At 44.7% G+C, this 24,619-nt stretch overlaps 1 protein-coding gene across 2 annotated transcripts in view; it reads right to left on the bottom strand.

Moving 5' to 3' along the window:
- LOC142439712 (zinc finger and BTB domain-containing protein 21) overlaps nt 1-18,496 on the bottom strand; it is a 28,770-nt gene extending 10,274 nt beyond the window's left edge. For both annotated transcript variants that reach the window (XM_075542267.1, XM_075542268.1), the window contains exons 1-2: nt 18,357-18,496; nt 4,679-4,745 (exon numbers count right to left, since the gene is read on the bottom strand). The gene's annotated coding sequence lies outside the window, so the exon portion shown is untranslated. The remainder of the gene's footprint in view (nt 1-4,678; nt 4,746-18,356) is intronic.
- Between the last annotated feature and the right edge of the window lie 6,123 nt (nt 18,497-24,619).

Below are 24,619 nucleotides of genomic sequence, written 5' to 3'. Positions count from 1 at the left end.
AACGATTAGGCTCTCCATTGTTGTAAAGAATTACAGTCTAGGAAACCCAGAGGCTGTTCTATTCTGTCCTAGAGAGTCACTTAAGCATTGCTGAGTTGGAATGGACTTAATGCCAGTCAGTTTTTTGGTTGATTTGGTATACAGTCTATAGTATACCTTTCTGTGCATAAACGGCATTAGATACTTCCGCATACCCTAAAACATCTTTAACATGTGACATTAACAATAATGCTTTGATGTACATCATAAAGTAACACCAGTTTGTTATTATGAACTGACTGTACTTCAAATTTGTAATTTTCTTTATAAAAAGGTTGGTTCATTAACTTTGGGTTGTACAAAGCCATATTTTCAAAACCAGTATTGAATTCATGCTTAATTCAGTGTCAAAGGAAAAGGTACAGATTCACCCCACATGCATTCCATGTAGATGAAGCGACTTCAAACCCAAATAATGCTTGACTTTCCATATTTGACCCTTGTCTTAGTTTTCTCCTTTGAAAAGGCCCCAAACGTCCACATCCACGCAACATCTTTGTTTGATTCTATACAGTCACCTTTTCTTCTCAGCAGTGCTGTGATCCTTGTTTTGACTATTAAAAGGGACTCCTTAACTGGGTACATCTATGACTACTTGGTCCTTCCCTCAAGACCTTAAGGAAGTGGTCTTTCACTCGAGACCCAAAGGGGTAACTTTGGGAAGAACATGACAGCGGAGGAAGAGTCAGGTAGCCCTCCAGGGACAGTCATGGAAGACAACTGAGAAGCAATGATAAGTCAAACTGTGTGAGGCTAGAAGCCACCGGGAGCCTTTGAGCAAAGGCATGACATTGAACTGAATTTTGTTGTAAAAGCCTCACTCTGCCTATGCCATTGAGAATGAAGCATGGAGGGTGAGGCTGGGAGAGCACTGAGGTGTCGATGGCAATAATCCAGGTGAGGGATGACATGGTGGTGACTGGGTCCAGGATGGTAGCAGTGAAGGTCAAGGCAGAATCAGTCAGAGTCAAATGGACTGAGTACAGAGGGCAAGAGAAGGAGAGGGATTAAAGATGATGGCAAGGATTCTGCCTGAACAACGGGAAGAACATGATTGGTCTTACTTGAGATGGAATTTAACAAAGAATCAGAGTTCAGACTTTTTTTTAGTTCTGAAATTCTAAATATGAGCAGGAACCTGTTAATTAATGCTCTGTACCAAGGTGTCCTCCCTGTCTATTTTACTCTAATCCCTTTCTTGTGTTTCCTCCATTCCCTTTCTTATATTTCTTCAGGATCATTTCTCAAATAAATGGTCTGTGTCTATATCTGCCAGGTCAGCAGTTCAAAACCACCAGCTGCCCAGCTGGTCCTCAGGAGCGAGATGGGGCTTTTTACTCTGGGAAAGAGTTACACTCTCAGAAACTCAAAGGGACAGTTCTACCCTGTCCTATAGGTCTGTTGTGAGTTGGCATCGACTCAATGGCAGTGAGTTTGGTTTTGGTCTGTATCTGTTATCCCTGAGTCCGTTTTTAGGGAAACCTCAACTAAGGCACCAAAGGCATTTGAAGGCCTCGATATGGGAAAGGTACCGAATGAGGAGTAACCAAGCTTTCTGTATCAATGGACATTCCAGGAACCGCCTGCACCCACTGCCCACTGAACAGTAACGGTTGTTCACTCTTCTTTGATTAGAAAGGTTTCCTTCTTTATGCTCCGTTGAAATGATTACAATCTCTATTTTTGAAGTGTTTTTATTGCCGATATTGAGAATATACGCAGCGGAACATACACCGACCTACAAGGTCTATTTGTCCAATTCAGAGACATCGATCGCATTCTTTGAGCTGTGCAACCATGAATGTTCTCATTTTCTGAATGCCCCCCCCCCCAATTAATGTCAACACTCCTCCTAAGTTTCTTACGTAATCGTCTGCATTACTGTTACCACTTTGATCCCATTCAGATGGAGCTTAAAAGCATAGTGATTGAAGCAGACATGGACTACTTAAGCTAAATCAGTGCGTGGTTTTAAGTATAGGTCTTTTAAAGTTTCAAGATAGAAACACGAATTCAGGGGCTCATCGTTCAGCCACAATAGGTCTAGAAAGTTGGATTCCATAAGGATTTGAATTTTGTTCTGCATTTTTCCCTTTCTGGATAACACTTAAGTAATTTCTCCAATCTCTTGGCCCAGTATCGCTTATAACCTAAAAACAAAAAGTCTAGGATCTAGGGAATAATATGGAATTCACTTATAGAGTGTAGTAGGACAAAACAATACTGTCTCTGAAAATTATTAAAGGTTTAAAGCTACCTATTTGATGATAATCTTGATTTTGAGTCATTAATGAGAATGCCTGCCTGAAAAGTAGCTAGGTATGATGAATCTGATGAATCTGGGCAGAATCATTGATTCTCCATTCATTTATGGATTCTCATCCATATTCATTCACATTCTCCATTCAAATGGGAATTGGGCACCTAAGAATAACGAATATTTCAGTGCTTTCTGCCACATGCTATGTATACATTTTTCATGTGTGTCAATACTGACAACAATTCTATGAGGTATTGTGGTGTAGTGAATTACTTGCTATGGTTAGTCAGTCTTTGCGATTCCTACTAAAGGAATATGCAAACATGAGGTAACCTTCGAGACAGAGAGCTGTGACATACGAGAAGTAGCAGTGGCAGAACCAAGATTATGCAACAGAGCAGTGGGCCTCTGGCCCACAGAGAGAGAAAGTGGAGGCTCCCCACCCACCGCAGGAAGACTACTGGCAAAGGGAGGGGCCTCCAGAAACTTAACTGAGGGAGAAAGGTTTGCTGACCCTTGGAGCAAGTTGAGTGCCTTCCAGCTGAGGCTTATAGGTAAAGAACTAAGCGATGTTTAGAATCTTTGCCTAAATAGGCTGCGGGACCAAGGGCTTCTTGCAATGACTGGGAGGGGGTGCTCTGACCTGAAGAACTGTATACCAAGGGTTCTTTTACCTGAATTGTAACTGTTATTTTCCAAATTTTGAGTATGGTCTGCAAGAACTGTGCGGATGCTGATTCTCCACTTCCTGTCTTGTCAGGTTAGATGTCAGACACCATTCTTAGAGGTAATTTTAATTACCCCCATTGTCCGGATGAGAAAACTTAGACCAGCCACCTACTCAAGGTCTAACAAACAGTAATTAGGAACAGAGGATCCAAATCCAGGTGGTCGGACTCAAAGCCACACTCTTAACCCCTACACCACACTGCTTCTAGCTTTCTCTCATTCTCTTATCCTCATCTGAGCTAGCATTGCCATCACTCCGTGTGGAACTGAGAGTCATGTTCTACAGCCTGTGCTCTCGACCACATATGTGACTTGTCACTATACATCGATGAAGTTTGTCCAGAAAGGCTGCTAAATGTGGATGGTGGTCTCAATCTCATAAGCACAGTCCTGATCTAAGCATCAAGACTTGTAGGGATGGGACCACAGTCAATCAGTTACCACAGTGTAGAAAGCTAAGTACTTAAAATCGCAGCACTAGGAGGGCGTACTGTATACAGAAGTCTTTGGAGCACAGGTATGGGCAGCTGAACCAGATATGAGAGTGGTCAGGCAAGGCATTCAGTAGGAGATGACCAAGGAGGAGGGAGACAGCCTGGAGAGCGGCAGGGAAGAAGAGTGATGAGCAACTGAAGGAAGACAACGCTGTGTCCAGTGTTGAGAGATCAAGCAGAGCAGAGGGGAAGGGGAGGGCAGGCAACAAGGCTAGAGAGAGCGACAGAGCCTAAGGGCCTTGGGCTAAAACATGTCATACTCAAGGATTATGAGCAGGAAGTGGATCCACCATTCAATGTCCCAACGTGAAGTGTCAACTGTGAAATGCCACCAGAGAGGCCAGTCAGGCCATTTGTGGTAGGTAGTCTGGAGACAGACTGAATTCTACAAGCCTGATTTTTCTGCTACTCAGACCAGCTTTGTTGCTATATATTTTCTCTACATTAGGTTTTTCTGATCCAGATAGGGGTTAATTCTCAAAATATCATCTGCGCTACCTTGTGGAAACCAGTCCATCACAAGCTGAAAAGCTCTTACATACCAACATGTTCAGCCAGTGCTGTCCTAGTTCCCTGTGGTATGTTACATAATCTCATGTCAACTTGATGTGTAGGGGGTGGAGTCAAGTCTGTCAATCAGATCACAGCCTAATGGTGCCTCCTTGTGGGCTGACCTCCTTTTAAGGAGGCTCCTGGGAACCTCTCTCTTTCTCTCTCTGCTTCACCTTCTTGCTGGGGAGACACCTGGAAGTCCACCAGAGCCCTGTGATGAACTGTGGCATTGGATCCATGGGACTTTGCACCCACCAGCCTATGATCTCCCTGCACGCTGCATCATCGCATGTGGCTGTGTGAGTCTAAAGGACTTATGGACTTACTGGCCTGGGATGTTTTCCTGATATATAAAGCTTCTTGATACAAAGCTCTCTCTTATATGAGTATCATTGGTTAGTTTCCCTAGTCAATTAGGCCTAACACAACCCCCGGACTCATCAACCCAGGACAGATCCTACCACCACTTCAGTCCAGTGGAAAATCAGGGGGCTCTAAAGAGTGGGCGAGATGTGGAAGGAGGGAAGCCTGGGTGGATGGCAGAAACAGCTTAGAGGAAACTCCCCAGGGAACCCAGATTCTGAAAGAGGGCTAGTTTGCTTACCACTTGGATTCCTGCAGGCAAAATCTTCCCAAAGTCTGCCTGAAGTGTTTCTATTTCATGGTGTTTCCTGAAATTTCAAAATGAGAGAATCTTTATGACTAACAACTCATGGCAGACATGAGAGCTCCACAGAAAAGGCTTTTTAGACCTACTTACCTCAACTCCTCTCTGTGCCACCTCCTGGGTGGATCACCTTGTGAAGAGCAGAGCACCACCTTTCTAAGTTCTAGCTTCCCCAACTGCAAAGTGGGACACTACCCAGCAATGGACTTGTCACAGTGAACGAAAGATAAGTTAGCAAGCTCCCACTGTATGAAGGGACTTTAAAGAAGTTTGTGGTACAATGGAATGAAATAATGGAAAATCTTCACAAACTTTTTGAAGCCCCCCCACCCCTTGTATTTAGCACTCCCCACATGGAAAACATGCTACCTGCCGCCTCCCACCCCGCCCCTTCCTCTCTTCCTTACATAGATGTGTTATAAAGGCCTGTTACAGAGGACCTGATGCAATGGGCTTAAGTGGAGAGCAAATGCTTTGAAAATGATTAGGGCAAAGAATGTACGGATGTGCTTTATACAATTGATGTATGTATATGTATGGATTGTGATAAGAGTTGTATGAGCCCCTAATAAAATGTTTTTTTTTTTTTAAAAAAGGCCTGTTACATACCACACATCATCAGGGGAGCTGGTGATATGGACATGAATAGCTAAGGCCAACCTGCTGTTTTCTAGTAGCACACATTGTACTGTTGGGCTAGTCACAAAGAATTAAAACAATGTGAAAATGTCAGGAGAATACTGATTTTAGGACGCAACCAATTTTGCCAAGGAGCTGCAGGTGGGGGTACTTGGAATAGTGGGGACAATAGAGAAAGTTTGGGGTGCAAGGCATTTAACTATTTCAACAATACCCAAGGCTCCATTTTCATACCTACTACAGGCATAGTTCAAGAACGCTACCTGATCTTAAAAAATGACTTCAGACTTGCCCTGAATTCCCTAGAATGGCTAGAGAAATGTAGCCAATGAATAGGGCCCTTTTAGCCATATGCCTTTTGTGATGATTATAAACCCCAGCTCGTGGCTCTCAACCTTCCTAATGCTGCGATCCTTTAATACAGTTCCTCTTCCTCATGTTGTCGTGACCTCCTAACATGTAAGTTACTTCCGTTGCTAGTTCACAACTGTAATTTTGCTAGTTATGAGTTGTAATCTAAATATCTGACATGCAAGATGTATTTTCAAATTAAACATAATGAAAACATCAGATTAATCACAAAAGCAATATGTAATTATATATTGTGAAATATTTACTTCTAATGACAAACAAATGAAATTTTATCTTGAAGTATGGTGTAGCACAGGTAACAAACTGTTCATGCAAGGTACATGTATGTGGGCATATCTGCATGTCGGAGGACCCACCTGGAGATGGGTAGAGGAGCGGGGTCTCAATTCTTAAGACCATCGGAAATATGTGTTTTCCGATGGTCTTAGGCGACACCTGTGAAAGTCGTTTGACCCCTAAAGGGGTTGTGACCCACAGGTTGAGAATCACTAGTGGTTAAACTCTTATTTTGGTGGGAGTTCTCTTATGCTAACAGTCGGGATTAAGGTGGGATATATTGTGAGTAAGATCTGCTGAAAGACAAAAACCACACCTTCACATCAGAGAGCCATCTCAGAAGGGAGCGAATTGCCAGGACCATCAGGGAAGAAGAGCCACCATTGTAGCATGCTGGAGATCCAGTTGAAGCGATGGAGACTGAGCCATAGGCGACTGGACCAGAGCAGAGAGGCTATGCTGCTTCCTGGCCCATGGAGACAGAGGCCAAGTGACCACATAGTTGAGATGCTGGGGACTAAAGAGAGAGACTTCGTTGCTGGCTGAGGATGGAGGTAGCCGTGGCCAATGACTGCAACCTTAATGTTTCCTGAGCCTGGCTTGTGGTAAATTCCCTACTAAGTTCTCTTAATCATGGGTATCACTTGTGAGTTCTATGTGGTCATTGCAACCGATTCTTGAACTAGCAGAGAGAGAACTGGTCAGTGTCACAACAGGGGAGAAAAGAACAGAGGGTAGACACGTGTCTGACCCCTGCCTTGGGATGATGGGCCTGGGTGTGGTGACGAGTTGGATTGCCCTTCTCCCTAGGGTAGCCAAAGAAGGCCAGAATGGACCCCCACACCCTTTCCGTAGCGACGAAGCCTTTCACAACTGGGTGCCAGTAAGTTATTACACAGTATTACCTCACAGATTCCTTCCTCAGGTACTAAATGCTTGGGGGGGGGATGATAAATTAGATATAAATTAATTCAAAGCAAATACGTTAGAGGGAGATAGGCAACAGCACTTTGGGAATAGAATCAGAAGAAAGCTAAACACAGACATAAATTCTAGGCACTTGGATAGAAGAACACTACAAGATGAGCCATGGGAATACCAAACTCTTTCTAACTGGATCTATAAACATGATAGTGACGCCTTGCATGAGAGAATAAAACACTGCCTGGTCCTGTGCCATCCTCACAGATGGTTTATGTTTGAACCCATTGTTGTAGGTATTGTGCTAATTCATCTCACCGAGGGTCTTCCTCTTTCGTGCTGCCCTTCTACTTTACCAAGCATGGTATTCTCCAGGGACGGGTCTCTCCTGATGTCCTAATGATGATGTCTCACCATTCTTGTTCTATCTTCATCCGGATGCTTTTCCTCTTGGTAGTCCATGGTACTATCAATATTCTTCCCCTGCACCACAATAATGTACCAACAATTCTGCAGTCTTCTTTATTTAATGTTCAATTTTCACATGTATATGAGGCATATGAAAATATCATGGTATGGGTCAGGTGCACCTTAGTCCTTAAAGTAACATCGTGCTTTTCAATACTTTAAATAAAGCATCTTTTGATCTCGACTGAGCATTGATTGTGGATCCAAGCAAGATGAAATCCTTGACAACTTCAACCCTTTCTCCATTTATTGATGCTACCTATTGGTCTAGTTGTGAGGATTTTGGTTTTCTTTACTTAGAGTTGTAATCCATACTAATGGTTGCAATTCTTGATCTTCATCAGCAAATGCGTCAAGTCCTCATTTTCAGCAAGCATGGTTCTGTCCTGTGCACATCCCAGGTTGTTAATAAGTCTTTCTCCAATCCTGACGCCTCATTCTTCTTCATATAATCCAGTCTCATTTGCTCAGCATACAAACTGAGGAAGTTTAGTGAGGACCCAATTGTGGTGCACACCTTTCTTGATTTTAAACAACACAGTATTCCCTTGCTCTTTTCGCACAAATGCCTCTTGACCCACGTACAAGTTCCACATGAGCACAATGAAGTAGTCTAGAATTTCCTCTCTTCGCAAGGATATTCATACTTTGTTATAATTCACACAGTTGAATGAAGACTTTCGCATAGTCCACAAAACACTTAACAACATCTTTCTGGTATTTTCTGCTTTCAGCCACGATCCATCTGATATCAGCAATGATATCTCTTGTTCCGCATTCTCTTCTGAATCTGGCCTGAACCTCTAGCATTTCCCTGTCAATGTACTGCTGCAACCATTGATCTTCAGCAACATTTTATTTGCATGTGATATCAAAGAAGACCCTAACTATTGTCTTTTCAATCATGTGAGTCAGAGTTATATCCTTTCACCATAATTACTTAATTTGTACATTGAGCAAATAATCTGAGAACGCAGACTATATGACAATGGTCAGATCACTGCAAACGATTTCTTTAATGTGTTAAAAAGCAAATGTGTCACTTTGAGGACTAAGGTGTTCCTGACCTAAAGCAGAGTTCTTCAATTACCTACTTTTTATGAGAAAACTGGACAATGAATAAGGAAGACCTAAGAAGACTGTCATTTTAATTTTGTTTGTCATACTGTGGTAGCTTGTGTTGCTCAGATGCCAGAAGCTGTGTCACTGGTATTTCCAATACCAGCAGGGCCACTCAAAGTGAAATGGCTTAAGCTCCCAGGCTGAGAACAGAGGCCCAAGAAGAAATAGGATGTCTACTTTGGAGGAAAACAGCCAGGGAAAATTTTATGGAAAGCATTGAAATATGTCACACACGGAAAACTTAATGAACAGCAAGCAGAACATTGTCAGAGAAAGTACCAGAAGATGAGCCCTTCAAGTTGGAAGGCACTTGAAATGTGCCAACGGAAGAGTTACCTTCTTGAAGTATGTGGATAAAATAAGGTCTGAGAGAGGAATGCTTTGGGGAACTTTCATTTGTTGATCAGCATAACTCAAAATGAGAAGAAATAGTGGCAAACATCTATTAATATTTGAAATTTGGAATGTACAAAGTATGAATCTAGGAAGTTGAAAGTGGTCAAAAATGAAACAAATGCATAAAAATCAATATACTAGGCATTAGTGAGCTGAAATGGATTGGTAATTTTGGAAAAGCATACTGTTTGTAATCGGAAAAGCATACTGTTTACTACATAGGAGTGAGCAATGGCAGTGCATTCACGGTCAGAAAGAACATTTCAAGATCTATCTTGAAGTACAGTGCTCTCTGTGATAGGATACTATATATCCATAGACAAGGAAATCCAATTAATACAACTATTATTCAAGTTTGCAGACCAACTACTAAAGCTAATGAAGAAATGGAAGCAAACATGGGATCAAAATGCATTGATAATTATTGGCAAATGAAATGCAAAGGTTGGAAACAAAGAGGAAGGAGTAGGTGGGAAATATGGCCTTTTTCAACAACAGAAAAGGCAACTGTGCATGTGGACTTCTCTAGACGGCAGGCACAGAAATCAAACTGCCTACATCTGTGGGAAGAGACAATGGAGAAATTCACTATTGGCAGCTAAAACCTGGCCAGCAGCAGATTGTGGAAGAGACCATTCATTGCTCTAAGTAAGTTCAGGTTGAAGCAGAAGAAAATTAAAACAAGTCCAAGAGGGCCCAAATACGACCTTGAGTATTATCTCACCTGCATTTCGAGAGCATCTCAAGTACAGTTTGACACATGCAACACTAATGACAGATCGTCAAGAGCTTCATACGTGAAGAAAAATCAAAGTGGGCATCAGAAGAGACTGACACTTGCTCTTAATTCTAGAGTAGCTAAAGCAAATGGAAGAAATGATGAAGTAAAGGAGTCGAACAGAAAATGTCAAGAAGCAGCTGGAGAAGACAGAGGGAACTGTTATAATGATAGCCACAAAAACCCAGAGGACATAAAAACCTGGAAAACTAAAAGGGAAGAACATGCAAACCATACCGTAACCTGAAAGAACTCAAGAAAAAGTTCAAGCCTTGAGATACAATTCAAAGATTGTATGGCAACATAATTGAACGATGCAGGAAGATGGGAAAAAGTAGTCACTATACTAAAAAAACTAGTCAACATCCAACCATTTCAAGAACCAGCGATCCTGCATTCCAAGCAGCAGTAAAGGCATTAGTCAAGAAGTTGATGGAATACCAATTGAAATGTTTCCACAAGTTAAGTTGATAAAGCACCGGAAGCACTCATCCATCTATGCCAAGAAATTTAGAAGACAGCTACTTAGCCAGCTGGAAAAGATCCATATTTGTACCTATTCCAAAGGCAGGTGACTCAACAGAGCACATGACAGAACAGTATCATTGATATTACATTCAAGTAAAATTCTGCTGCAAATCACCCACCAACAGTTGCAGCAGGACCCCAACAGGTGGTCTACAAGAGGTTCAAGCCAGATTCCGAATAGGATGTGTTCTGAGGGCTATCATTACTGAGGTCAGATAGCTCTTGGCTGAAAGCCGCGAAGACAAGAAAGACGTCCGCTTGTGTTTTTGTTGACGATGCAAAGGCATTCAACTGTGCGGATCACAACAAACTATGGGCAGCTTTGAGAAGAATGGAAATTCCAAACACTTCATTGTGCTCATGCAGAACCTGTGCATGGATCAAGAGGTAGTTTTGAGAACAGAACATGGGAATAGGGTGTGATTTAAAATTTTTAAAAAGGTGTGTGCCAAGTGTGTCCTCTGTATGCTGAGTCGATTATCAGAGATTGTATCCGAAGGACGGCTCAGCATCCCTCTGTTGGGTCGCTGGGGTTAGAAGCGACTCAACTGCCTCTGACAACAAACAGTATGTGTGTCAAAGCTGGACAATGGAAAACACAGACCTGAATTACAGTGCTGGCAAAAATATTCAGTATCTCATGGACCCCAGAAGAATGAACAAATTGGTCTCCTTGGTAACAAGGATCTTAAGACTAAGTAGTGCTTGCTTTGGACAAGTAATCAAAAAAGACCAATAGCTAGAAAATAATAGTATGGTTGTCCTAAAGTAGAAGGTCAGTGAAAATGAGAGAAACTCACAATAAGCTGGGTTGACAAAAGACTCCCGAAATGCACTTAAACATCATCATGACGGTGCAGGAGTGGGCAGTGCTTTGCTCTGCTCTACACAGGTTGCTATAACAGTAAGAGGAGATGAACAAGGGCTGAAATGGGGACTTTGAAAGAGGCATAAGGAACCTCATCTTCTTTCAAACGGGAGACTAAAACATAGGTTGGAGTTGTTGCTAAGCAACATAAAAAAATTAAAATGGCTCCAAGACTAGTCCACAAAACTTTTACTACTAGTTCTACAGAAAAACATGTCTTTGCATCCAAAACATGAAACAAAGTGCACACATGATCTTTTGCAAGGTTGTGGGATGGCTTTTCAAGCCTTAACCATGATGTTAGACAAAAGGAAAAATGCATGTATTACAAGTGTGTAAAAAATCCAAAGCATCTATATTGGACTGTACACACATATACAGACACACATTCACTGCCCACAAACCATCACCATCATTTCGCCCTAACTCTATTTGATTCTACTAGGCTGCCTGAGTCTAAGTCTCATCATCATCTCACTGGACAACACTCAAACGTTATGTCAAATGCTTCAGTTTCCAAAGCTATAGTTTATCCAATCTTTCAAGAGTAGCAATGTTACTGCTTCGTATACCTTTATTCTCAGGAGTGTGTGTTTGATGTGGGTTGAATGTGTTCTTTCCATGTCCAGCCAAATCACTCTACAACAACATAGTTACTGCTCTTCAGTTGCACTTTGTTGGCAGAGCAGACTTTTGTTCTTTGGTTTGAGCCACCCAGCAGTCATTCCTCCTCCTCCTGACCCTTGACTGTGCTTTGGAAGAACAAACTTTGTCCCCTCACTCAGGGGTAGTAGTCACACCACCAGAATCACCAGAATCAAGCCAACTGAGCATTTTCCCTTGGACGATCATTCTGGGGGAGTAAGAAGGCCGGCTGAGCAGAGCTGGTTTATCTGAGCAATGGTGTGAAAATGAAGCATGCCAGTACCTGCTACAAACACTCCTCAAGTCGTCCTAGTTTTTGTCCTGTCTGGCTCAACCCTTTAGATTTTTTTTAAACATAAGAGCAACCCTTTAACTTGGCAATAAATTACCTTTTCTATTCAAGCCAGTCAGCCAGTTTATGTTCCTGGTTATTAAAGGAGCCTAACTAATATTTTCCCAAGTGGTATTCATTGTTCCTTCAAAAACCATACTTCATGCTGTTGCTAGATTGAGCCTCATAAAAACAAAAGCTTCCATGTACCAAGTGTGGTGATACATATCTCCATACAGGGGTGTACAAAACAGATAAGGCCTCCACTAAGTAGTGAGGGAAGCCAGATGATAAACAAGGAAACATATAAAGATAAGTTTAGATTGTGCCAAGTGCTAGGGTGGAAATAATTAGGGTGCCGTGGCTGGGTGAAGTAACTGGAGACCTTTTAGAGAGGACTGTCAGAAAATACCTTCACCTGATATTTTAGCTGAGACCCAACTGAACAGAGCCAGTCATTTTGCTTTGAGACACAACCTGCCCATCTTGCTTCTGTTCATTCTATTTCCCAATTTGGAATATCCTATACATCATCTTAGGAGCTCTGGTGGCATAGGGGTTATGTGTTGGACTGCAATCTGCAAGGCTAGTAGTTCAAAACCACCAGTGGCTCCTTGGCTTTTCTACTCCTGTAAACAGTTAGTCTTGGAAACTCTCTGGGGCAGTTCTACCCTGTGCTTCGGGTCACTATGAGTCGGTATTAACTAAATTGCAGTGAGTGTACCTCCTCTCGTGCCCAGGTGTTAGGAGTGGGGTAAATATTGGGCAGTTAACCACAAGGTAAGCAGTTTGAAACCACCAGTCCATGTGGGAGAAAGAATAGGACTTCTACTCCTGTTGAGTTACAGGCTCAGAAGCCAACAGGAGCAGTTCTGCCCTGTCTTATAGGGTCCTTATTAGAATCAACTTGATGGCAGTGAGTGAGAGACTTCACCTTGCCACTCTCTCAACATGAGTATGAATCATTTTCACATCCCACTAGTCTGCCTTGATCACTTCAGTTTATAATGAGCAAACCTCTCCTTTCTGATGGATTACAAAGAGCCTGCACCATTTCATGTTGTGTTTATTCATTGGCTTATATTGTCTGCCATCTGTATCTCTACAGTATGCTTGTGAGTTCCCCAGGGAATGAGAATCTATTGCACGTGAACCCTCTTCAAAATGCCTAACACAGTAACTTGCACAACAATAAATGCTTATTGATTTTCTGTGCTGACACTTGAATTAGGCACAAAGGAATGGAATCATGCGTTTGGTTTTCCTAAAGCAAAAGTGGTCACCCCACTACTCTGCTTGAAAATACTGTATTGATTTTTCTAAAACTTCCTGGATGAACTATAAACTGCACAGTCTAGCAAACATAATTCTACATTCTGGCTACAATTCATCGTTCCACCCTTATTGGACACACCCTCCATCTATCCTACAAGCTCGTAGGATAGATGCACCCAGTATCCACAACGTGAAATACCTTTCTTACCTCTTCTTAACAACATCCGCCGAAGGAGCTAGCTCAAAAGTAACCTTGTGTACAGAGGGTTAGTAATCTCTCCCCACCTCCATCAGCAATTCAGCCATTCACCTAGCGCAACACGTCATCTTCCTGCATTAACGCACCACTCTTTAGTTACTCTGCCTCATCGCCCTCACGGTTCACCCGCTAAGCTGATGCCCTTGTTTCCTCATCTACAGGGCTAAGTAAAAAAGGATCGCTAGTGAGGTTCTAGTACATACAAGCCCAAGTTCATTAAAAATCTCTCTGTGGAGGGCTGCAAATTCTCTCAGTAATATACGTCTTGTGAGGGTGTCTTAAAAAGAAAATTCAACTCAAACGGACATTTTCCTGGACCATTAGAGCTTTGGCACATTCATGGCAATGCTGCCCCACGTAAAACAAAACTTGAGATGAATCAAGGATGGTCAGAAAGACGTCAAAGAGAAGTCAGAGATGGAAGAATGTTCACTTCAATGAAGGAAGAATCTACGGCGGGCATCCAGAAACTGGTGGAAGATGACCACAAAATAACCACTGATGAAATGGGAACTGAAGCTAGGATCGCACATGGCTCTAGATTTCTAATTTGAAGCTAACATCTTGGCCTCAGCAAGCTTGTGGCACCCAAAGCATTGCGATTTCAATTCAAGGCCTATCATGGTGCGCGTATCATGGGGCTGCTTATGCAAACGAAAACCTGTACTGGTGAGAAAAGGGCCAGGAAAATTGGGCTGAGGAATTTCCCCCTCCATCATGACAGTGCACCCGCTCATTCTTAAGATGGTAGCAAGGGCTGTCCTATGAGAATTTCCTTGGGAAACTTTACCCTCTACAGCCCTGCCCTTGTCCCTTCACACTTCTGTTCCCCAAACTCTTATGAACATTTAGAAGGAATGTGATATGAGTCCCTCAAGGATCTTGCTGTTCTGCTGTGGTGTAAATCATCTATAGAATTCTTTGTGGAATGGAAGAAGCATACCAGCCTGTGCGATCAAAAGGTGTCAAAGGGATCAGGTACTAGGCATCATCAGAACAAAAATTCATATCCTTGTGAATGAGGGGAGTGGAGACCCAAAGCCTATTTGTAGTCCACTGGACATCCCCTTACACAGAAGGGTCTAGGGGAGGAGACAAGCCAGTCAGGGTGCAGTGTAGCAACGATGAAACATACAACTTTCCTCTGTTCCTAAGTCCCCTTCCCCCACTATCATGATCCCAATTCTACCTTACAAAACTGGCTAGACCAGAGGATGTACTGTACACTGGTACAGACAGGAACTGAAAACAGGGAACCCAGGACAGATGATCCCTTCAGGACCAGTGGTGTGAGTGGTGATACTGGGAGGGTAGAGGGAGGGTGGGTTAGGAAGGGTTTGCCAATTACAAGGATCTACATATGACCTCCTCCCTGGGGTTCGGACAACAAAAAAGTGGGTGAAGGGAGATGTCGGACTGGGCAAGATATGACAAAATAATAATTTATAAATTATCAAGGGTTCATAAGGGAGGGGGTGCAGGGAAGGAGGGAAAAAATGGGGAGCTGATGCCAGGGACTTCAGTGGAGAGCAAATGTTTTGAGAATAATGAGGGCAATGAATGTACAGATGTGCTTTACACGACTGATGCATGTATGGATTGTGATGAGTTGTATGAGCCCCTAATAAAACGATTAAAAAAAGAATTCTTTGTGGAAGGGTTATAGAAGTGCTGCCTTTAGAAGTGTAAAGACCTACATGGAGTAATGTCCAAAAAAAAAAAACAAACAAACCCTAAACACCCTATAGCTTCACATTTTTATATTCTGGCTTAATAATGTTTCAATTATTTTGTGGCAATATTTTTTGACTTAGCTTCCTATGTATCTATCCTTAGTGCTAAGAACCAGCCCTGGCAAGTATGTATTGCACGAGGGGATGATCAGTAACCTGGAGATCCCTAGACCCTAGCTTTTCTTTAGGTTCCATGGGTCTGTCACAGAGTCCAGCAAACGGCAGCTTTCTTCGCTGTTCTCATGAATTCTTAAAGCTCTAAGCATTGCTTGATGACGACTCCCAAATCTGTTCTCTTTAAGACTTCTACTTGGGACTCCAGTCTCTCATGTGTCTACTGAAGGGTTCCACCAAAGTATATCCCAGCCCAAACCCAGGGCCTTCCAGTTGGGTACTGGTGACTCTCTAGCCTGACACACCCTTCCCCTGGAGAGCAGCTGACAGGTTGGAACTACTAACCTTTTGATTTGCAGCCTAGCACTTTCACTACTGTGCTACTAAAACTTGGACCTGAAAGTCGACAGGTGCAGTGTGGTACTTAGTAGCAACATCCTCCTTCACCTTACCCCTATCTCCTTGCTCTCACAAATTGTCTATTTAGTTTAATTGCCGCTAATCGCCTGGCATCCTAAAGCAGAAACAACTTCTCTTTCTTTTATAGCCACTTACTATGAGTTGTCATCCCTAGCCTGTGTTTCCTATCTTCATCGGACCCGAGGCCAATCAAAATTGCCCCATCAGTGATCCCCCTCTCCTTTAGAGGCCTTTCTCAGTGACGTAAAGGCTCCTTAAACCAAAACCAAACCCAAGGCCATGGAGGTAATTTGTAGACTTACAGTGACCGTACACACAATTTCTGAGACTATAAATCTTAACTTGGGCAGATAGCCTCATCTTTCTCCCCTGAACTGGCAGATACGTTTGAACCACTGGCCTTATCATTAGCCTAACCCTCAGTGCCACCAGGGCTCCTTTCAGTTATTCATTTTTCTTGGTCAGTTTCTACGGGTAACACTATTAGATGCTACTGTGATTTCCTTGAGAGGAGGGGTTAGATCCTTTTCATTTCCTGAGAAGGAAGCCTGTTGCACGTGAAATAAAGCCTGCTGTGAGATTAGGCATTGGGCTGCTACCCACAGGTCATCAGTTCAAACAGCAACCACTCACCAGGCGAAGACGAGGCTCTCTGCTCCCATAAAGATTTACTCTCAAGCCCTTTATATACCGTCACGAGTTAGAACTACCTCAAGGGCAGTGGGGCTGGTTGAAACAGTCAATGAATGCTCTTTGAAAAATGAATTAAAACTCTACTTCTACGCAAAAACTGTCCTAAATGTCTACCATTGTAATATTGATTTTTCTACTCCAACTCTGGTACCGCTGAATTAATTCTGACTCAAAGTGGCCTTAGATAGTTTCCAAAGTGGTAAATCTTTCTCCCTTGGAGCAGGTGGTAGGTCTGAACCGTTGACCTTGAGGTGCATAGTCCAACGCTTACCTGACATAGCACCCGCGCAGCTCCTTTAAAGAACAATATTGTGTGGCGCTGACAAGCACAGTGAATTCGAGATGGGTGAAGGATTTACTTCTTCAAGCACCAGTGGGAAACGTTTTCTTACAATAATTTCTAACAACTTTCTAAAATGAGTTAGCCCATTTCCATCGCCTCTTAAATAAGGTTTACACAGGCAAGGTCCCTATTGACAACTGGGCGGTCAAGATTATGGACAGGCACTGGGTTGTGCTGCCATTCAATGACGCCCTCTGATGCTAGAACTCCAGAGCTGTTAGCGCTTGCAAACTGTCAGGCAATCCCCTTGGTGTGCCTGCCTCCAAAATTACCCTCCTTCCAATGTGCTGCATTTGTGTTATCTCCAGAACCATACAGCATGTAAGATAGAACGATAAAGGATGCTTTCTGGAAGAGCTCAAGCTTGTTCCAGATAAGGTGTAGGTGTTAAGAAGGCGCCTTGGTGGCGCAGTGGGTTATGTATTGGCCTGCTATCTGCAATAACAGGGGTTCAAATGCACCAGCCACCCCTTGGGTGCTGTCTCCTCCTGAGAGATGTACAGACCAGAGGCCCTACTGTGCCGTTGTACTCTGTCCTATGGAGTCTGCATGAGTCGAAATCAACTCCATGGCAGTGGGTCTGTGTGGGTGGGCTGATAAGAAAACCCACGACAACTCCCTGAGGGGCTCCAGGGCACCTCTGGCCACTGGGGTCCCAGTAACAGGTGCGGTGGGCTGTGGCTGGGGCTGGACCTCCTCCCGCCACACCCCTGCCCTCCCAAAAGCCTTCAGGACAAGGGGCTTTCACCAAGAGGGAAAGCTGGGCGCTAAGCGGTGAAAATCGGAGACCAGGTCTTCCTTCACGAGATTCTGGGTGGAAACGGATGTGCAGACGTCCAGACTCCCGGCCCGCCTGCGGATGGGGAGAGCCAACTTGGGACCCGGTCGGTCGTGCGGGCGGTGACAGCCCCCTGCCGCCGGGTCGGCAGGGCTGCGGCGGGGTGCGACCTGACAGTAAGTGGAGGGCGGGGGACAACCCGGGGACTCGGGACGGCGGAACAAGTCGCGACAACGGCCGGCCACGACCCAAGCAGGCTCGTTTAGGCGGACCTTGCAACACCCGCCAGCCCGAAAGAGCCTCCCCAGGCCGCGAGCACGCGCCCTACTCGGACGGCGTCTCCAGCCCAGCCGGTTGAGAAAAGCGCGGAGCCACGGAGCGTGCGCAGAAGCGTGGGCAAAGCCAGGCGCAAGCACAGAGCATGCGCAGCGCGGAGGCACGAGCGGCGACGTGGGAGCCCAGGGCATGCTCCGTAAGAGTTACTGCCCCGGCGCACGCGCAGAACCCCCAGCGACCGCAGCCCGCTAGTGGAGAGAAAAAAGAGGAGAGAAATCACCTCAGAGTTACGTCAGGAAAGGCCGCGTTTTGCGGGGAGACTGTCGCCTACCACGGGGCCCCGTCGTTCTCACGGAGCGAGGGGCAAGGCAGGTACTCACCGCTCTCCAGCCCCGAGGCAGGCGCAGGGCCCCCTTCCGCTCACACTCGGCTCGCGCGCGCCGCAGCCGCCGCTGCCGCTGTGATTCCATCCATCTTGAATTTGACGTCATCCCACACCAGGGATGAGGTCATCGCCGGCAGCGCTCGTCACGTGCGCAGCGCTGTGATTGGCTGCCCGGCGGCGCGGGGCGGGGGCGCGGGCCTCCAGGGAGGTGCGAGACGCTGGGGGTCCGGCCGAGGGCGGGCCGAGCAGAAGCGCGCGCCGCGGCGGCCCCCTGCCGCATCCGCCGCCGGCGCTGCCGAGTCAGCTTCCTGCTTGGCAGAGAAGCGCACGGCCCCGGCCCGCCGTCGCGTCCGAAAGGGCGGAAAGGTCAGTGGGCGGCGGGGAGGGGTCGCCGCGGCTTCTGCCAGGAGCACATCCCGAGGACCCTGCCGGCCGGAGCCGGACGTGCCCGTCCACATGTCGTATCTGCCAAAGGGCCGCCCGCCGCCGCCGCCGCCTTCCTTTTACTGCCTCCGTGCCGTCCGGACTTTGCCGACCCGGGTCGGTCGTGAGCCCCTCGGCGGGATGACCCCCGGATGGATGGAGCATCCGCTTGGGAAGTGTGGCGGAGGGGCCTGCGTCACAGGACCTGACGTCGGGGGACAGCGGTCCGAGCCCACCTTCCGAGGGTCCCGAGTCACCGGGCCGAGGCCATGTGGCCACGCAGCTCAGGGCGCGCCAACAACTTTGTTTCAGGCGCCCCTGCAGCGTGGGAATGACACCGAGCTGGCGTTTCTGAGGGTCGGTCCCAGGAATGTCCATTTCCAGCCCCGGTTCACTGAACCGGGTCACAAAGGACAGCCAGCCGGCCGGCGAGCTGAGAAAACCTGGGCTTCCAGGCTTCTTCAGCGGGACCCTGGCTGTAGCTGCGCTGCCAGGGGACGTCTCTTCGTAAACCGCATCTTTACCTACAAGCACCTTTTAAAAATCGGTTTTGAGTTAAAGGATCTATTTGCAGTCCAACGTTAGAAAGTTAACCCCGAACTGGTTATGTTCCCGTCCCTTTCAATTCCTGGACGCTTTCCACAGCATTTTTTTGTCTTCTGCTAAGATTACATTTTATATCCAAGATTACAACTAAGAAAACCCCGTGGTGGAGCAGTTACACTTCATTAACATAGGGGATGACTGTACTTGTTGGTATGGCAACTAATAATAGTGGCCTTTTATTTAAAAAACGTGTAGATAGGATGAAGGTTTCAAGAGCAGATAATCCATTTTGCATTTAGCAACTCATGCATTGTTTCATGCCATAATCACAATCCCTTCCATTACCCCCCTTCTTCCATGCGTTTCCTGTTCCCCTTGCTCCTTCCCTACCCCTTCTGAACTTTGTCCTCCAGGTAATGCTGCCCTTTTGATCTCAAATGTTAAGGTGTATATACCTCATTAATGTTATTGTTAGGGGCCCAGTGGCATAGTGGGTTATGTAATTAGGCTGTTAACTGCGGAACCTCCCAATGACATTTGGGGAGAAAAATAAGACTTTCTGCTCCCATCGAGTTACAGCCTCGGAAACCTACTAGGGCAGTTCTACCCAGCCGTATCACTATAAGTCAGAATTGAGTCAATGGCAGGTTTTGTGTGTGTGTGTGTGTGTGTGTATAATCATGGGTGAATTCATTTCTAGACCTGAGGGTGACTTAGGTATGTAGTCTCAGGGGTTCCACCAGTCTATCTGATCAGTAAGACTAGTATTTTAAAATTTTTGATTTTAGTCCACACTTTCTCCCACTCTATCCAGAACTTTCTAATATGACCCCTTTCAGAGCAGTTGGTGTTTTTAGTTGGGTACCATCTTGTTCTTTTGGTGTTGTAGAGAACATCTGTGCGAGTCATTAGTCCATTGAACTAATTGTTTGACTGTGTCTTTGATTTTCATCACTCTTCTTTCCACTAGAGAAGGTGAAGCCAATAGTTGCATCTGAGATGACTGCCCATGAGTCCCCGAGTGGTGCAGACAGTTAATGTTCTTGGTTGCTAACAGAGTTGGGAGGTTTGTGTCTACCCCAAGATGCTCTCCTTCCCAAAAATCAGCCACTAAAAACCTACAGAGTACAGTTCAATTTGACACAACAGGTTGCTATGAGTCTGGGTCTGATTAACTCTTAACATATAGTTAAACTCAATTTCACCCATACTGTGATTACCCAGTAATCACTGATTAGCTGTATTGTGTGAACTAAAGTTAGAAGCTAGGTTTTCTAAGTCTTTGTTTATTATTACCAGTATGCGTTGCTGTCATTTTTGCTTCATGACAACCCCATGTGTTTTCAGAATATGACCTTTTAGATCACCATTGCTTTCTTTTGAAGTGCCTCTGAATGGACTTGAACCTCCTACCTAGCGGTTATAACCCAATGTGTTAATCATCCGGGGTCTCCCTCCTGTTTAAAACCAAACTTCCTCACCCTTGTAGCCCCTTCTAGGCACATGGAGTATTTTTTTTTCAGGTTTCATCATGAAGATACACATTGGTTGCCTGTAAATTCATCATCAGGATTTTTCCCTCATCATTTTACTGAAATTATTGAAACCTCTCAGGTCAGCAGAAGTCTTTCCAGCATTATTTCATTCTGGTTTGTGACACTCTTTACCATTTCTTCCTTGAGAGTTGGTTACCTCAATGACCCTGGATTTTCTGTCTCTTCTCTGACTACTCATTCTCTGCCTCTTGTTAGGTTCCTTTGCCCTTGTTCCTCCTCTCATTGGGATTTCCCCAGGCTTCAGACCCAGACTCTCTTATTTGATCTTAAAACTTTCTCCTTGTGGATGCTCATCCATTCCTGGCTCATTAGCCCAGTTGTTTGATCCAGGAACCTGGGTCCTATCCCTTGTTGCCAATATTCACCCATCACTAAGGCATTGGTGCTCCCTATCCTCTAAAGCAGCGGTTCTCCACCTGTGGGTCACGACCCTTTTGGGCGGTCAAACGACCCTTTCACAGGAGTCTCCCAATTCATAACAGTAGCAAAATTACAGTTATGAAGTAGAAATTAAAATAATTTTATGGTTGGAGGATCACCACAACATGAGGAACCTGTATTAAAGGGTCTTGGCATTAGGAAGGTTGAGAACCACTGCTCTTAAGGTTTCCCTGACATGATTACTTCATTCCACCCTTAACAGCATCCTAACTGCTCTCCTGGCCTTGCTGTTTTCTTCTTTAATCAACTATGTTGTTAGGTGCTTTCCAATCGGTTCTGACTCATAGTGACCCTGTGAACAACGAAACACTGCCCAGTCCTGTGCCATCATCACAATTTTTGTTATATTTGAGGCCCTCATTGCGGCCACTATGTCAATCCATCTTGTTGGAGGTCTTCCTCTTTTCACTGCCCCTCTACTTTACCAAGCATGTTGTGCTTTTCCAGGGACTAGTCTATGGACAACATGCCCAAAGTATGAGATGAAGATTTGCCATCCTTGTTTCTAAGGAGAGTTTTAACTGTACTTCTCAAGACAGATTTGTGTGTTCTGTTTTGAAGTCCATGGTACTTACACAACATTCTTCACCAGAACCATACTTCAAAAACATCAATTCTTCTTTGGTTTTCCTTATTTAATGTCCAACTTTCACATGGGAATGAGAAAATTGAAAATGCCACGGCTTGGGTCAGGCACACCTTTGTCCTCAAAGGAATATCCTTGCTTTTCAACACTTTACAGAGGTCTTGTACAGCAGATTTTCCCAGCCCCATGCATCATTTGATCTTTTGCTGCTTCCATGAGCATTGATTATAGATCTAAGCAAGATGAAATCCTTGGTAATTTCAATCTTTTCTGTTTATCATGATGTTATCAGTCCAATTGTAAGGATTCTGGTTTTCGTGACATTGAGTTGTAATAGGTATTGAAGGCTACCATCCATGATCTTCATCAGCAAGTGCTTTAAGTCTTTAAGGTTTGTGCCATCTGCATATCCCAGGTTGTTAATAAGCCTTCCTTCCATTCTCATGCTGCGTTCTCCTCCATATGATCTAGCTTTTATGATGATTTGCTTAGCATACTCATTGAATACGTATAGTGAGAGAGCACAACCCGCCACATATTTTTCTTGATTTTAAACCATGCAACTATAGCGATCTTTTAAAAAGTGAACTGTATTATTTCATTCCCATACTTACCTTTTTAGTGGTTGCCATTGTTAGTGAGATAAACTTCTTGTGCCCTACAAGGACCTAATCACCTGACCCACTCTGAACACATCTCTCTACCCACACACAAGACATACATGCCATTTCTAAAAAAATGCTCTTTCTTTTGCACGTGAGTCTTTGCATATGTTGTCCCTCTGTATTACTTCTAGGTACCATGCACATGTCCCCTTTAACCTTGATTATTTCGCCTTGCTGGTCTAAGTTCATGTGGTACTTCCTCCAGAAGCCCCCTTCCTCCTCCTCTCCCTTCCTGATTCCTTGACTGTCACCCTACCCAACCTTACTGTGTTTGAAGCTCCACTTCTTTGCTCCCTTAGCACCCTCTGTTGCTTTTGTTAATACCACTTGTGTTCACTTTTGCCTGTCACAGAGCCTCACATACTCCAACAGGTTTCTTATTCACCTTTGCCTGCTCAGGGCTGAGCATCCTAGGAGCTCTACAGTTTTGGTTTTTGTTTTGAGTGCTATCCATACATGGATGGCTCCCAAACAGGATCTCTAGATCCATACACAAATTTATTCACAAAAATCACATGAGATATACAACCAGCTTCCAACTTAGAAAGCACCTGGATAACCCACAGTTATGAATTAATGAGCTCATAGATTAGCTTCCTATCTGTATTCTATCTTACCTTAAACCTGTTCTTGCTTCTCCATCCCTGCCCTACTTGATTAATGGTGTTGACTTCTGCCCTGTTACCCAAGCCAGAAACTTGATGGCTATTTTAGATTCTCTCTGTTTCTGCACAACTGGTCATTAGCAATTAACCTCTTTAGATATTACTAAGATCTGCCCTGGCCACCTCCATTTTGCTGCTTCTGGTCTCCAGTGTCATCTTGCTGGAGGCAGCAGGGAAAGGTGTGGCCAAGAAGTAGTCCCCAGGCTGCAGAATACAGCAGACACCGTGGTCCTAATGTGCCGTTAGAAGCACAGCAAAGACCCTGGGCCAGAGGGCTGCCAGCTTTGATCAGGCTAGGAAGCACTGGAACATGCCACCTGCCCCTGCTTTTACTGCAGGGGACACAGGGTTTGTTTAAAAGATGTGCTTATGGCATGCATGGACCTCACAGATTAATGCCCTCTGATGAGACCATCTCTCCTCCCAGAGTCTGAGGTCTCAATCCATATATCCAGAACAATTCTCAGCTCCTTCATGACTGCCCAGCAAATAGCCTGACATCTTATATCAGGACCAAGCTGACTAGCTTTGATTTATGGCCATTGAATGGGGAGGGTTCTACTGTTTCTGGGGCTCGGATTACCCTTCCCTGGCTCAGGAGCCTGTAAGCAGGAAGAAGACAACACTTATAACTCTTATCACAATCCATACATATACATACATCAATTGTATAAAACACATCTGTACATTCTTTGCCCTAATCACTTTCTTTTTCTTTTTCAATCTTTTTTTTTTAATTTTAACAATTTATTAGGGGCTCATACAATTCTTATCACAGTTCATACATATACATACATCAATTGTATAAAGCACATCTGTACAGTCCCTGCCCTAATCATTTTTTTCTCCTCTTTTCTTTTTTTACATTTTATTAGGGACCCATACAACTCTTATCACCATCCATACATATACATACATCAATTGTATAAAGCACATCCATACATTCCCTGCCCCAATCATTCACAAAGCATTTGCTCTCCACTTAAGCCCCTTGCATCAGGTCCTCTTTTTTTTTCCCCTCCCTCCCCTCTCCCCCCTCCCTCATGTGCCCTTGGTAATTTATACCTCGTTATTTTGTCATATCTTGCCCTATCCGGAGTCTCCCTTCCCCCCTTCTCTGCTGTCCCTCTCCCAGGGAAGAGGTCACATGTGGATCCTTGTAATCAGTTCCCCCCTTCCAACCCACTCACCCTCCACTCTCCCAGTATCGCCCCTCACACCCTTGGTCCTGAAGGTATCCACCCTGGATTCCCTGTACCTCCAGCCCTCATATGTACCAGTGTACAGCCTCTGCCCTATCCAGTCCTGCAAGGTAGAATTCGGATCATGGTAGTTGGGGGGAGGAAGCATCCAGGATCTGGGGGAAAGCTGTGTTC

Source organism: Tenrec ecaudatus, chromosome 2, assembly GCF_050624435.1.
Source record: "Tenrec ecaudatus isolate mTenEca1 chromosome 2, mTenEca1.hap1, whole genome shotgun sequence".
Taxonomy (NCBI): domain Eukaryota; kingdom Metazoa; phylum Chordata; class Mammalia; order Afrosoricida; family Tenrecidae; genus Tenrec; species Tenrec ecaudatus.
This window is presented reverse-complemented; position numbering and strand designations above follow the sequence as displayed.